The 16,251-nt window shown below is 39.5% G+C and overlaps 1 pseudogene; it reads left to right on the top strand.

The window, feature by feature from the left end:
• Positions 1–10,627, top strand: part of LOC138930810 (cell division cycle protein 16 homolog pseudogene) — a 44,727-nt pseudogene extending 34,100 nt beyond the window's left edge.
• The last annotated feature ends 5,624 nt before the right edge of the window (positions 10,628–16,251 follow it).

Genomic DNA, 16,251 nt, shown 5'->3' with positions numbered 1-16,251 from the left:
CTTGTGGCTGAAGAGGCATGTATGAAGCACCTTTCAATGACTGATGAAGAATGGGAAGTTATTGCATTTTTTCTTTCATTTGTTCTCTCAATAGTGAAAGCAAGCAGCAATGATGCTTTTAGCAGAAAATGTGGTTGATGAAAAGAATCTGAATTTATGATCAGTGTTATGGAAAGAGCATTTGAATTTTTTTTTACTAAATTCTGTTTTGAAACTTGCGGAGAAGAATATCCAAAGTAGGTTTTTGTCATTCATCAGCAATAATAAGTCTTTGAAAATATTGTTTTCCTAACTTCCTCAAACAAGCAGGGGTGTTACTGCAGGGACAGCAAGTTTTGGAATTTCCAACAAGGTCATGAGTAGCCTTGCTCTTTTTAAGTAAAAATTCATGATAATAATGGTAATATACTACAAAATATTCTTGGAATGAATAGTTCTGATGCTCTTCCTAATCAAGACATTAAGAGGTACTGTCAAGAGTATAAGAAAGTGTACTGGATTAAAAACTAGTAGAATTAGTTCCCAGCCCTAATTTTACCACTTACTCAGTGAGCCTCAAAATCTATTTCTGTGAAGAAGGATGCTATTATTAATACTGTCCAACTCATAGAACACAAGAGAAAACTCTACACATGGGCATCACCAGGTGGTAAATACTGAAATCAGATTGATTATATTTTTGGCAGCCAAAGATGGAGTTCTATACCGTCAGCAAAAACAAGACTGAGGCAAAAAAAAAAAAAAAAAGAAAAGAAAAAATAAAAATTAAAAAAAAGAAAAGTTATGACCAACCTAGACAGCATATTAAAAAGCAGAGACATTACTTTGCCAACAAAGGTCTGTCTAGTCAAAGCTATGGTTTTCTGTTAGTCATGTATAAATGTGAGAGTTGGACTCTAAAGAAAGCTGAGCTTCAAATAATTGATGCTTTTGAACTGTGGTGTTGGAGAAGGCTCTTGAGAGTCTCTTGGACTGCAAGGAGATCCAACCAGTCCATCCTAAAATAAATCAGTCTTGAATATACATTGGAATGTCTGATGCTGATGCTGAAACTCCAATCCTTTGGCCACCTGATGAGAGGAACTAACTCATTTGAAAAGACCCTGATGCTGGGAAGGATTGAAGGTGGGAGGAGAAGGTAAACAGAGGATGAGATGGTTGAATAGCATCACGAACTCAATGGACATGAGTTTGAGTAAACTCCAGGAGTTGGTGATGGACAGGGAGGCCTGGCATGCTGCAGTACATTAGGTCGCAAAGAGTCGGACATGATGAGTGACAGAACTGAACTGAACTGAACTGAACTCATAGAAAAACTAGAAGGATTTGGTAATGAACACACAGATATAAATACTCAAAGCTTAAAACTTTAACAGACTATGGAAATTATACTCACAGTAACTAATAATATTATAATTTATTAGTAGACTTTAATTGGATGCTAAGTAACATAATAAGAGCTTTAGGTGTAGAAGGCATGATGCGGATTTTTTTTTTTTTTTTTAACTCTGGATGAGCTCTAAGGAGCTATGCAGACTTGAGCAAATCTTTTCCCTAAACTGGATTTTTATTCCTTCTCTGAAAAATTAAGTGAGTTGAACCAGAACAATAATTTTCAAGTTGTTATAATTTGTAGAACAATGCAATGAAAGAAGTCCTCATTAAGTTTATTATTTATACATATAAATTACAACTGTTCTGGTTAAAGTAGGGGTGAAAGGCCTAGGTTCTTGCCATTGAATTCTACCTTCACCTCCCTCCACAGCCCCTGAATGAAATTCTGAAACTGCTGTACAATGTTTCTTGGGTTCCATCAAGGTCTAAAAATTTATTTTCTGATTCATGCCATTATAATATACAACCTTATACTTGATCTTCTCTATGGGTGTGTTGATTGAATTATTAAGAAATGAAATGTGTCAACAACATTGTGTCTTCAGACCATGAACATCTTTTTCCACTTGACTTTTTGGTAAAGAAAAAAATCACTTTGCAATACATGTCTTTTTTTATATATATTTATAATTTATTTAATTTGTTTGGTCACACCAGATCTTATTTGCAGCATTCAGCATGATAGATCTTTAGTTGTATGTGTGATCTAGTTCCCTGGCAGGGATCAAACCTAGGCCCCCTGCATTGGGAGTGCAGAATCTTTGTCACTGGACCACGAGGGAAGTCCCCATAATACATATTTTGATTTTGCAAAGATTTGGCCTTGAAGTTATTTTTTTTTTCTTGAGGATGGATCAGCCTATTCTAAGGGGTAGAGAGAAGTAAGATTTTCTCCATCTAGCCTGAATGGAGGCATTATGAATATATATAAAGAGAATGGGATCCTGGAATTTGTACTCTGGTTTAAAACCAATCTGATTTCGGTGTTGACCATCTGGTGATGTCCATGTGTAGAGTCTTCTCTTGTGTTGTTGGAAGAGGGTGTTTGCTATGACCAGTACATTTTCTTGGCAAAACTCTATTAGTCTTTGCCCTGCTTCATTCCTCATTCCAAGGCCAAATTTGCCTGTTACTCCAGGTGTTTCTTGACTTCCTACTTTTGCATTCCAGTCCCCTATAATGAAAAGGACATCTTTTTTAGGTGTTAGTTCTAAAAGGTCTTGTAGGTCTTCATAGAACCATTCAACTTCAGCTTCTTCAGCATTATTGGTTTGGGCATACACTTGGATTACTGTGATATTGAATGGTTTGCCTTGGAGATGAACAGAGATCATTCTGTCGTTTTTGAGATTGCATCCTAGTACTGTATTTTGGACTCTTTTGTTGACCATGATGGCTACTTCATTTCTTCTAAGGGATTCCTGCCTGCAGTAGTAGATAATGGTCATCTGAGTTAAATTCACCCATTCCAGTCCATTTTAGTTCACTGATTCCTAGAATGTCGACGTTCACAATTGCCATCTCTTGTTTGACCACTTCCAATTTGCCTTGATTCATGGACCTGACATTCCAGGTTCTTATGCAATATTGCTCTTTTCAGCATCGAACCTTGCTTCTATCATCAGTCACATCCACAGCTGGGTATTGTTTTAGCTTTGGCTCCATCCCTTCATTCTTTCTGGAGTTATTTCTCCACTGATCTCCAGTAGCATATTGGGCACCTACCGACCTGGGGAGTTCCTCTTTCAGAATCCCATCATTTTGCCTTTTCATACTGTTCATGGGGTTCTCAAGGCAAGAATACTGAAGTGGTTTGCCATTCCCTTTTCCAGTGCACCACGCTCTGTCAGACCTCTCCACCATGACCTGCCCATCTTGGGTTGCCCTGCAGGCATGGCTTAGTTTCATTGAGTTAGACAAGGCTGTGGTCCTAGTGGGATTAGATTGACTAGTTTTCTGTGAGTATGGTTTCAGTTTGTCTGCCCTCTGATGCCCTCTTGCAACACCTACCATCTTACTTGGGTTTCTCTTATCTTGGGCATGGGGTATCTCTTCATGGCTGCTCCAGCAAAGCACAGCCGCTGCTCCTTACCTTGGACAAAGGGTATCTCCTCACCACCGCCCTTCCTGACCTTCAACATGGGATAACTCCTCTAAGCCCTCCTGCACCCGCGCAGCCACCACTCCTTGGACGTGGGGTGGCTCCTCCCAGCTGCCGCCTCTGGCCTCAGGAGTGGGGTTGCTCCTCCCGGCCACTGCACCTGACCTTGGATGTGTGCTAGCTCCTCCCAGCCAGCGCCACTGACCTCAGACGTGGGTAGCTCCTCTTGGCCGTTCCTGCGCCATCGCAGCCTGACACTCTCAGCTGCTGCCCCTGACCTCGGACATGGGGTAACTCCTCTTGCCACCGCCCTTCAGGCATGGGGTCCTCCCAGCTTCTGCCCCTGACCTCAGACGTGGGGTAGCTCCTCTCGGCTGCAGTTAGTGCTCTGGTCACAGCCGCCTGCACTTTTCCATTTGTTGTTACAATTGTGGTTTAGAGCCAACACTAATGGTAATAGACTCCTTGAGTCACTACTTAATTACTGTGTGACGATAGGCAAGTTAGTGAACTTCCCTGAGCCTCAGTTTCCCCATATGTAAAATTTAAGATTGTCGAGAGGATTAAAGGAAGTAATGCAGTCCAAGCTTCATGACCCACAGAAGATGATAAATTAGTGTTGAGCTCCTTTCTATCTTCCTCTTAGAGAATAGGAGTGCATTTCACTGTTTACTCAGCTGTTGATTAAGCACATGATAGTCAACCTTTTCTGCACACTTACAGAAGATGGCATCAAGAATGAATTTATGTAGTCTCCAAATTACATTTTGGTCTGTATTAATATCTTTCTCTGTAAGAAAATCTATCTAGGGTGGTCCAAATTAATCAAAAGAACATTTAAACGTTAAGTAAATTCCACAAAACAACTTCTGAATGCTGGCAGAGGACATCATGCACCCAGAAAAGCAGCCCATTGTCTTCAAAAGGAGGTAGGAAAAAATATATAGAAGACAAAAAGAGAGACAAAAGAGGTAGGAACCAAGCTCTGTCCTGGGAAGGGAGACTTACAAAGAGAAGTTTCCAAACACCAGGAGATGCTCTCATTGCTGAGTCTGTGGCAAGCCTTGGAACCACAGAGGGCAACATAACTGGGAGGAAAAATAAATAAATTATTAAAACCCATAGATTATGTGCCCAACAGTAACTCCCTCAGCAGAGAAGCAGCACAGACAGCTATACCCGCCACTAGCAAGCGGGGGCTGGGCAGAGAGGCACGGGCTGCATTGCTCAGAGTAAGGACCGGGCCTGAATGCCCCAAGGGCAATCTGAGGAAACTAACTTGGTATAGCAAATCAGACCGTGGGATAGAGACCACAAAAAGAAAGAAAGAAAGTGAAGTTGCTCTGTCGTGTCTGACTCTGCGACCCCGTGGACTGTAGCTCACCAGTCTCCTCTGTCCATGGGATTCTCCAGAAAGAATACTGGAGTGGGTTGCCATTTCCTTCTCCAGGGGATCTTCCTGACCCAGGAATTGAACCACCAGACTATGGGATAGATACCACACAAAAAGCCCTAACCTAAGACACCCTCAGGCCTGCTCACAGAACAGAGGACTGAGCAAAGCTGGCTGGCTGCATGCCGGCCCATCCCCATCTGGAGACAGGCAGGCGAGGGCAGCCAGAGCTGGAAGGGGGCAATCGCAGCTGCAGAGAGGCATCATCTACCAAACTGCAAGCAGGCTTCATTGCTAACCAAGACAATTCTGGACGGTCAACATCCGCCTGAGAAGGTGTGCCGGTTGTACACCCAGAAAACCGAGTGGCAGGGACAGGGCAGGCGATAGGTCTCAGAGACTGTGCACGCCAAACACCTGATCACCTGAGCTGCTCGGACCTGGGAAGAGCACAAAATGCAGGCCCAACCAAGTTGGCGCCTCTGAGGACTACCCAAGTGCCTGAACCTGAGTGGCTTAGACCTGGGAGGTGCATGCAGCCCAGGGCCGGCCTTGGACAGTTCCCAGCAGAGCAACCTAGAGCCTGAGCAGTGTGGGCAGGGAGGTCACACACACTGCGAGCGGGGGCAGGCCCAGTGTGGCTGAGACACTGCGAGCACACGCCAGTGTTATTTGTTTTCAGCGTCCCTCCCTCCCCACAGTGCGACTGAACAAGTGAGCTTAAAAAAGTGTCCACCACCACCCCCTTGTGTCAGGGTGGAAAATAGACACTGAAAGTGAAAGTGAAGTCGCTCAGTCATGTCCGACTCTTTGCAACCCGTGGACTGTAGCCCACCAAGCTCCTCCGTCCATGGCATTCTCCAGGCAAGAATAGTGGAGCAGGTTGCCATTTCTAGATAGTGAAGAGACCAACAAACAGAAGAAGGTAAAACAGAGGGATCTGCCTTGGAAGTGACAGGTGCAATAGATTAAAACCCTGTAGTTAGTACTGACTACATAGGAAGGGGCCTATAGATATTGAGAAATAAAAGCTGGACAAAGGAACTATCTGAAAATGAACTGACCCCACACTGCCCACAACAACATCAGAGAAAGTCGTAGATATATTTTTACTATTTTTACTATCATTCTTTATTTTTTTTTTTAAATTTTAGGTCCTCTATTTCTCCCTTAATTTTCATTTGTATAACCTACTATTACTTTGCAAAAAAAAGAGATCCTGTTTTTTAAAGTAAACTTCATATATATATATATATATATTCATAATTTTGTGACTTTTTAAATTATCTTTAATATTGTATTTTTGAAAGCCCAACCTCTAGATTTTTAATCTTTGCTTTTTGGTACTTGTTATCAATTTTGTACCTTTAAGAACTCAGTCTTCAGTATTTATTTTTATTTGGGAGCAAGATTACTGGCTTGACTGCTCTCTACCCCTTTGGACTCTCCTTTTGCTCCACCAGGTCGCCTCTATCTCCTCCTTCCCCCTTATCTTCTCTACCCAACACTGTGAAACTCTTTAGTGTGTTCCAGATGGTGGAGAACACTTAGGGAACTGATTACTGGCTGGATCTGTCTCTCTCCTTTCTATCCACCTTCCTTTATCCTCCTGGACATCTCTGTCTCCTTCCTCCCTCTTCCTTTCTCTGTATAACTCCATGAACATCTCTGAGTGTCCAGACTGTGGAACAAACATAAGGAAGGGATTACTGGCTAGCTTGCTATCTCCTTTTTTGATTCCACCTCATCTTATTCGGGTCACCTCTAACTCCCTCCTCCCTCTTTTCTTCTCCATGTAACTCTGTGAACCTCTCTGGGTGTCCCTCACTATGGAGAAACATTTCATCTTTAACCTAGATGTTTTATCAATGGTTCTGTATAGATGGAGAAGTCTTGAGGCTACTGTAAAAATAAGACTGAGAACCAGAAGCAGAAGGCTTAAGTCCAAATCCTGAGAACACCAGAGAACTCCTGACTCCAGGGAACATTAATTGACAGGAGCTCATCAAACGCCTCCATACCTACACTGAAACCAAGCACCACACAAGGGCCAACATGTTCCAGAGCAAGACATACCATGCAAATTCTCAAGCAACACAGCAACACAGCCCTGAGCTCCAATATACAGGCTATCCAAAATCACTCTAAACCCATTGACATCTCATAACTCATTACTGGACACTTCATTGCACTCCAGAGAGAAGAAATCCAGCTCCACCCACCAGAACACCAACACAAGCTTCCCTAACCAGGAAACCTTGACAAGCCACCCACACAACCCCACCCACAACAAGGAAACTCCACAATAGAGATCTCCACAAACTGCCAGAGTACAGAAAGGCCACCCCAAACACAGCAATATAAACTAGATGAAGAGACAGAGGAATACCCAGCAGGTAAAGGAACAGGATAAATGCCTAGCAAACCAAAGAAAAGAGGAAGAGATAGGGAATCTACCTGATGAAGAATTCCAAATAATGATAGTGAAAATGATCCAATGGAATCAGAGATAAATAGCCTGGAGACAAGGATTGAGAAGATGCAAGAAATGTTTAACAAAGACCTAGAAGAAATTAAAAAAGAGACAATATATAATGAATAATGCAATAAATGTGATTGAAAGCACTCTGGAGGCAACAAATAGTAGAATAGTGAACTAGAAGATAGAATGGTAGAAATAAATGAATCAGAGAGGAAAAAAGAAAAACGAATGAAAGTAAATGAGGACAATCTCAGAGACCTCTGGGACAATGTTAAACGCTCCAACATTTGAATCATAAGAGTCCCAGAATAAAAAGACAAAAAGAAGACCATGAGAAAATACTTGAGGAGATAATAGTTGGAAACTTCCCTAAAATGGGGCAGGAAATAATCACCCAAGTCCAAGAAGCCCAGAGAGTCCCAAACAGGATAAACCAAAGGCAAACTCCCCAAAACACATATTAATCAAATTAACAAGGATCAAACACAAATAACAAATATTAAAAGCAGCAAGGGCGGGGGGGGCAAATAACACACAAGGGGATTCCCATAAGGATAATAGCTGATCTTTCAATAGAAACTCTTCAGGCCAGAAGAGAATGGCAGGACATACTTAAAGTGAGGAAAGAAAATAACCTACAGCCCAGATTGCTATACCCAGCAAGCATCTCATTTAAATATGAAGGAGAAATGAAAAACTTTACAGACAGGCAAAAGCTGAGAGAATTCAGCACCACCAAACCAGCTCTCTAACAAATGCTAAAGGAACTTCTCTAGACAGGAAACACAGAAAGGGCGTATAAACTCGAACCCAAAACAATAAAGCAAATGGCAACGGGATCATACTTATCAATAATTACCTTAAACATAAATGGGTTGAATGCCCCAACCAAAAGACAAAGACTGGTTGAATGGATACAAAAACAAAACCCCTATATATGTTGTCTACAGCAGACCCACCTCAAAATAAGGGACACATACAGACAGAAAGTGAAGGGCTGTAAAAAGATATTCCTCGCAAATAGAGACCAAAAGAAAGCAGGAGTAGCAATACTCATATCAGATAAAATAGACTTTAAAACAAAGGCTGTGAAAAGAGACAAAGAAGGACACTACATAATGATCAAAGGATCAATACAAGAAGAAAATATAACAATTATAAATATATATGCACCCAACACAGGAGCACTGCAATATGTAAGACAAATGCTAACAAGTCTGAAAGGGGAAATTAACAATAACACAATAATAGTGGGAGACTTTAATAACCCACTCACACCTAGGGATAGATCAACTAAACAAAAAATTAACAAGGAAACAGAAACTTTAACTGATACGATAGACCAGTTAGACCTAATTGATATCTATAGGACATTTCACCCCAAAACAATGAATTTCACCTTTTTCTCAAGCACACACAGAACCTTCTCCAGGATGCATCACATCCTGGACCATAAATCTAGCCTTGGTAAATTCAAAAAAAAAAAAAAAAAGAAAAAAGAAATCATTCCAAATATCTTTTATGATCACAATGTAGTAAGATTAGAACTCAATTACAGGAGGAAAAATATTAAAAATGGCAACATATGGAGGCTGAACAACACACTGCTGAATAACCAACAAATCACAGAAGAAATCAAAATATGCATAGAAATGAATGAAAAGGAAAACAGGAAAACCCAAAACCTATGGGACTTGGTAAATGCAGTGCTAAGGGGAAGGTTCATAGCAATACAGGCATACCTCAAAACAAGAAAAAAATCAAACAACCTAACTCTACACCTAAAGCAACTAGAAAAGGAAGAAATAAAGAACCCCAGGGTTAGTAGAAGGAAAGAAATCTTAATAATTAGGGCAGAAATAAATGTAAAAGAAACAAAAGAGACCATAGCAAAAATCAAGAAAGCCAAAAGCTGGTTCTTGAATCTGGATGTGGTCGTGTCTTTAGCTGAAAGACATTATTATAACTGTGATTTTAAAATGTGCTACAAGCTGACTTCTGTAGTGATGGAAAAAGATCCTTTCCATGCGAATTGCTTACCTGTGCATATAGGAACACTTGTAGAGCTGAATAAAGCAAATGAGCTTTTCTATCTTTCTCATAAATTGGTGGATTTATATCCTAGTAATCCTCAAAGCTACGACGCTGGAGAAGACCTACGGGCTGGCATGGATCGCATACGGGCATTCGTTCGCAGTCGAGAGTGAGCATGACCAGGCCATGGCCGCGTACTTCACCGCAGCGCAGCTGATGAAAGGGTGTCACTTGCCAATGCTTTATATTGGACTAGAATATGGATTGACCAATAACTCAAAATTGGCCGAAAGATTCTTTGGCCAAGCTCTAAGCATCGCGCCAGAAGACCCTTTTGTTATGCACGAGGTTGGAGTGGTCGCATTTCAAAATGGAGAATGGAAAACAGCAGAAAAATGGTTTCTCGATGCTTTGGAAAAAATTAAAGCAATTGGGAATGAGGTGACAGTTGACAAATGGGAACCTCTGTTGAACAACTTGGGCCATGTCTGCAGAAAACTTAAGAAGTATGCTGAGGCCTTGGACTACCACCGGCAGGCCCTGGTGTTAATCCCTCAGAACGCGTCCACCTACTCCGCCATCGGCTATATTCACAGTCTGATGGGCAACTTTGAGAACGCTGTGGACTATTTCCACACCGCCCTTGGTCTTAGGCGAGATGACACATTTTCTGTTACAATGCTTGGCCATTGCATTGAAATGTACATTGGCGACTCTGAAGCTTATATTGGAGCAGACATCAAAGACAAACTAAAATGTTACTATTTCGATGTGCATACAATGAAGACATTAAAAAACATTATTTCACCTCCGTGGGATTTCAGGGAATTTGAAGTAGAAAAACAGACTGTGGAAGAAGCAGGGCTTGCACCACTAGAAACCTCAAGGAAAACCCCAGATTCCAGACCTTCCTTGGAAGAAACCTTTGAAATTGAAATGAACGAAAGTGACATGATGTTAGAGACGTCTATGTCGGACCACAGCACATGATTCCAGACTGGTCTCAGTTCCCCGTTGTCTTAGAGTAAGTCTGCTTCCTCTCATCCTTGTCTTAAACATTTCCAATTTCTCAACATGCATCCAGACCCCACCTCTGCATTTAGGAATGGATACTTGCCTTAAGAGATTGGATTGTACACTTTTGCAACAGATGTTTTCTGAATATACAGAATAGTAATGCAAAGTGAAATAAAGAAGGTGAAACATCTAAAAAAAAAATAAAATAAAATTGACAAACCGTTAGACAGACTCATCAAGAAACAAAAGGAGAAAAATCAAATCAATAAAATTAGAAATGAAAATGGAGAGATCACAACAGACAACACAGAAATACAAAGGATTATAAGAGACTACCATCAGGAAACATATACCAATAAAATGAACAACTTGGAAAAAATGGACAAATTCTTAGAAAAGTACAACTTTGCAAAACTGAACCAGGAAGAAATAGAAAATCTTAACAGACCCATCACAAGCACGGAAATTGAAACTGTAATCAGAAATCTTCCAGCAAACAAAAGTCCAGGTCCAGACGGCTTCACAGCTGAATTCTACCAAAAATTTAGAAAAGAGCTAACACCTATCCTACTCAAACTCTTCCAGAAAGTTGCAGAGGAAGCCAAACTTCCAAAATCTTTCTATGAGGCGACAATTACCCTAATACCAAAACCTGACAAAAAGAGAAAACTAAAACAAAACTAGAAAACTACAAAAAAAGAAAACTACAGGCCAATATCACTGAGGAACATGGATGTAAAAATCCTTAACAAAATTCTAGCCATCGGAATCCAACAACAAATTTAAAAGATCATACACCATGACCAAGTGGGCTTTATCCCAGGAATGCAGGATTCTTCAATATCTGCAAATCAATCAATGTAATACACCACGTTAACAAATTGAAAAGTAAAAGCCATGTTATTATCTCAATAGCTGCAGAGAAAGCCTTTGACAAAATTCAACATCCATTTATGATAAAAACTCTCCAGAAAGCAGGCATAAAAGGAACATACCTCAACATAATAAAAGCTGCATATGACAAATGCACAGCAAACCTTATCCTCAATGGTGAAAAATTGAAAGCATTTCCCCTAAAGTCAGGAACAAGACAAGTGTACCCTCTTTCACCGCTACTATTCAACATAGTTCTGGAAGTTTTGGGCACAGCAATCAGAGCAGAAAAAGAAATAAAAGGAATCCAAATTGGAAAAAAAGAAATAAAACTCTCATTGTTTGCAGATGACATGATCCTCTACATAGAAAACCCTAAAGACCACCACAAAATTACTAGAGTTAATCAATGAATATAATAAAGTTGCAGGATATAAAATCAACACACAGAAATCCCTTGCATTCCTATACACTAAGAATGAGAAAATGGAAAAAGAAATTAAGGAAACAATTTGTTCACATTGCAATGAAAAGAATAAAATACTTAGGAATATATCTACCTCAAGAAACTAAAGGTCTGTATATAGAAAGCTATAAAACACTGGTGAAAGAAATCAAAGAGAACACTAATAGATGGAGAAATATACCGTGTTCATAGATTGGAAGAATCAATATAGTGAAAATGAGTATACTACCCAAAGCAATCTATAGATTCAATGCAATCCCTATCAAACTACAAACGGTATTTTTCACAGAACTAGAACAAATAATTTCACAATTTGTATGGAAATACAAAAAAACCTCGAACAGCCAAAGCAATCTTGAGAAAGAAGAATGGAACTGGAGGAATCAACCCACCTGACTTCTGGCTCTACTACAAAGCCACAGTCATCAAGACAGTATGGTATTGGCACAAAGACAGACAAATAGATCAATAGAACAAAATAGAAATCCCAGAGATAAATCCATTAACCTATGGACACCTTATCTTTGACAAAGGAGGCAAGAATATACAATGGAGAAAAGACAATCTCTTTAACAAGTGGTGCTGGGAAAACTGGTCAACCACTTGTAAAAGAATGAAACTAGAACACTTTCTAACTCCATACACAAACATAAACTCAAAATGGATTAAAGATTTAAATGTAAGACCAGAAAGTATAAAACTCCTAGAGGAGAACATAAGCAAAACACTCTCTGACATAAATCACAGCAGGATCCTCTATGACCCACCTCCCAGAATATTGGAAATAAAAGCAAAAATAAACAAATGGGCCCTAATTAAAATTAAAAGCTTCTGCACAACAAAAGAAATTATATGGGGAGGGAGGTGGGAGGGGGGTTCAGGATGGGGAACATGTGTACACCCGTGGTGGATTCATGTCAATGTATGGCAAAACCAATACAGTATTGTAAAGTAAAATAAAGTAAAAATTAAATTTTTTTAAAAAAATTAAAAAAAAAGAAACTGTAAGCAAGGTGAAAAGACAGCCTTCAGAATGGGAGAAAATAATAACAAACGAAGCAACTGACAAAGAACTAATATCAAAAATATACAAGCAACTCCTGCAGCTCAATTCCAGAAAAAATAAATGACCCAATCAAAAAATGGGCTAAAGAACTAAACAGACATTTCTCCAAAGAAGACATACAGATGGCTAACAAACACATGGAAAGATGCTCAACATTACTCATCATCAGAGAAATCCAAATCAAAACCACAATGAGGTACCATTTCACACCAGTCAGAATGGCTGCGATCCAAAAGTCTACAAGCAATAAATGCTGGAGAGGGTGTGGAGAAAAGAGAACCCTCTTACACTGTTGGTGGGAATGCAAACTAGTACAGCCACTATGGAGAACAGTGTGGAGATTCCTTAAGAAACTGGAAATAGAACTGCCTTATGACCTAGCAATCCCACTGCTGGGCATACACACCAAGGAAACCAGAACTGAAAGAGACACATGTTCATCACAGCACTGTTTATAATGGTAGCACTGTTTACAAGAGCCAGGACATGGAAGCAACCTAGATGTCCATCAGCCGACGAATGGATAAGAAAGTCATGGTACATATACACAATGGAGTATTACTCGGACATTAAAAAGAAAACATTTGAATCAGTTCTAATGAGGCAGATGAAACTGGAGCTTATTATACAGAGTGAAGTAAGCCAGAAAGAAAAACACCAATACAGTATACTAATGCATATCCATTCTGAAGGAGATCAGCCCTGGGATTTCTTTGGAAGGAATGATCCTAAAGCTGAAACTCCAGTACTTTGGCCACTTCATGCGAAGAGTTGACTCATTGGAAAATACTCTGATGCTGGGAGGGATTGGGGGCAGGAGGAGAAGGGGACGACAGAGGATGAGATGGCTGGATGGCATCACTGACTCAATGGATGTGAGTCTGAGTGAACTCCGGGAGTTGGTGATAGACAGGGAGGCCTGGCATGCTGCGATTCTTGGGTTCGCAAAGAGTCGAACACGACTGAGTGACTGAACTGAACACATATATGTGGAATTTAGAAAGAAGGTAACGATATCCCTGTATGCGAGACAGTAAAAGAGACACAGATGTATAGAACAGTCTTTTGGACTCTGTGGTAGAGGGCGAGGGTGGGATGATTTGGGAAAATGGCATTGAAACATGTATAATATAATACATGAAACAAATCGCCAGTCCAGGTTCGATGCATGATACAGGATGCTTGGGGCTGGTGCACTGGCATGATCCAGAGGAATGTTATGGGGAGGGAGGTGGGAGGGGGGTTCAGGATGGGGAACATGTGTACACCCGTGGTGGATTCATGCTGATGTATGGCAAAACCAATACAATATTGCAAAGTAATTAGCCTCCAATTAAAATAAGTAAGAATTAAAGATTTTAAAATTTAAAAAATAAAAAACTAAAAAAAAATTAAAAAAAATCAAAAAAATAAATTTATATTAAAAATATGAAAATATATATAAATAAAACTTCTGAATATTTCCATGGGGAAAAAATCTATCTAGAATATTATGTCAAACTTATCTAAGATTTCTTTTCTTTCACCCATTTTACTCATATTTGAAAGAAGACTGGAAGTATAACTAAGTGGAAATCTGCCACATATTGAGATCTCCGTAATCAGAAGGGACCCAAAGAGTTTTGTGTAATAGACAATTTGGTAAAATCAGCCCTTTGCTAATTGAAAATATTCTCTCTTATGTATTAGATAATCTGCAGGTTTATAGATATCCTTCCTAGACATGAGTTTCAGTGAAATCTATTTTTTATGACCATAAAATTACACAAGGAAAATGGATAAGGATTAGAATACTAAATTCAAATATATTTACCATCCTCAATGTAACACTATGCCAATTTTTATTATATTAATTCTCTTTTGTAGAGCATAACAGAGTATTATATCTGGAGCAGAAAGCCTTATGAAGATTGAAAGGAAATTTAAATTGCATTTTCATATATCTACAGTGTCATATGACAAAATGAAAAATGTAAATAATATAGTTAGTTTTCAGAAAGACAGCCATTTGAATCCATCTTATTTTATTAAGATATATCAAAGTCAGTGAGACCTGGCTATTATTTTCTCAACCTGCTAAATCATTGTATGGCTTCGTGTTAAAATGCCCATGGATGGTTTTAGCAATCTAGCATGTGATATATTGTGTATGTATTAGTCACTCAGTCATGTCCAACTGTCCGCAACCCCATGGACTGTAGACTGCCAGGCTCCTTTGTCCATGAAATTCTCCAGGCAAGAATACTGGAGTGGGTTGCCATTTCCTTCTCCAGGGGATCTTCCCGCCCCAGGGATAGAACCTGGGTCTCCTGCATTGCAGGCAGATGCTTTACCATCAGAGCTATTAGGGAGGCCCAAAAAGAATACTGTAGTGGATTGACATGCCCTCCTCCAGGGGTTCTTCATGACCCAGGGATCAAACCTGTGTCTCTTATGTACCCTGCATTGGCAGGCAGGTTCTTTACCACAAGTGCCACCTGGGAAGCCCTTCCAACCCAATATGGCTGTAATGCCCCTCTAATGTAATTATTTTTTCTTATTTAACTAATATCATCTGGGGATGTTAAAGGCTCATTATTATTGGATGTTTGAGGGCTGAGATTATGCTTCTTAGTGCTTTGTAAATCTCATAGCACCTGGGATCTTAACAGGCACTTGAGGATGACATTTTATACGTCAATAGTAACACAGCAGAGGTATTTATTAATATATATGGGGAAAAGATCTTTTTTGCTATGCCTGTGACATTTTAAGACTTCTTTCATTCTAAGATAATTGTGTGGGTCATATATTGACAAAAGGGAAAGCAATCAAGATACAACAGGATTTGAGTAAGAACCAAACAGCGCTCATTTGGAATAATAGATTTTTTTATGAAACAGACACACAGAACACTGCAGAAAGTTTTATAACACCCACATAGATACCTCTGAAAATAAGCATAAGTGCTAATAAATCACATACTTGCCTCAAATATTTTTCTTAGGAAATAAAGTATTTCAGATATATTCAAATGTCTTCCTTTGGAATCTTATTTTATGCCTTCCTGGATGCTACCATTAGGCTGCACTTGGCATATATACTTCCAGTCCATGGTTTTATAATTTTACTATGCAAAATGTAGCTATGATCAGTATATAGTATCATTTAGTTCATTTTAAATATACATAAATGTTTATCATTTTGACTTATTTCAATCGTATGAGTTAGTGTTGCTATTTAGCATGCTTGTTTGTTCGTTTAGGTTTTATTTTTCCTCTGGCTTCCTACAATTTAGAGCTGTCTTTACCTTCTCCAGACCTATTTCTTCCTCCTCAAACTGATTTTGAAGTTCTGTCTTTGTATTGGTAAGGGTCCAACACACAGTGAAATACACAAATTATAAGCTCCAGATTGGTTATTGAATAGATTAGTGAAAGGGCTG

The sequence above is a fragment of the Ovis canadensis genome, chromosome X (genome assembly GCF_042477335.2).
Source record: "Ovis canadensis isolate MfBH-ARS-UI-01 breed Bighorn chromosome X, ARS-UI_OviCan_v2, whole genome shotgun sequence".
Lineage (NCBI taxonomy): Eukaryota > Metazoa > Chordata > Mammalia > Artiodactyla > Bovidae > Ovis > Ovis canadensis.
This window is presented reverse-complemented; position numbering and strand designations above follow the sequence as displayed.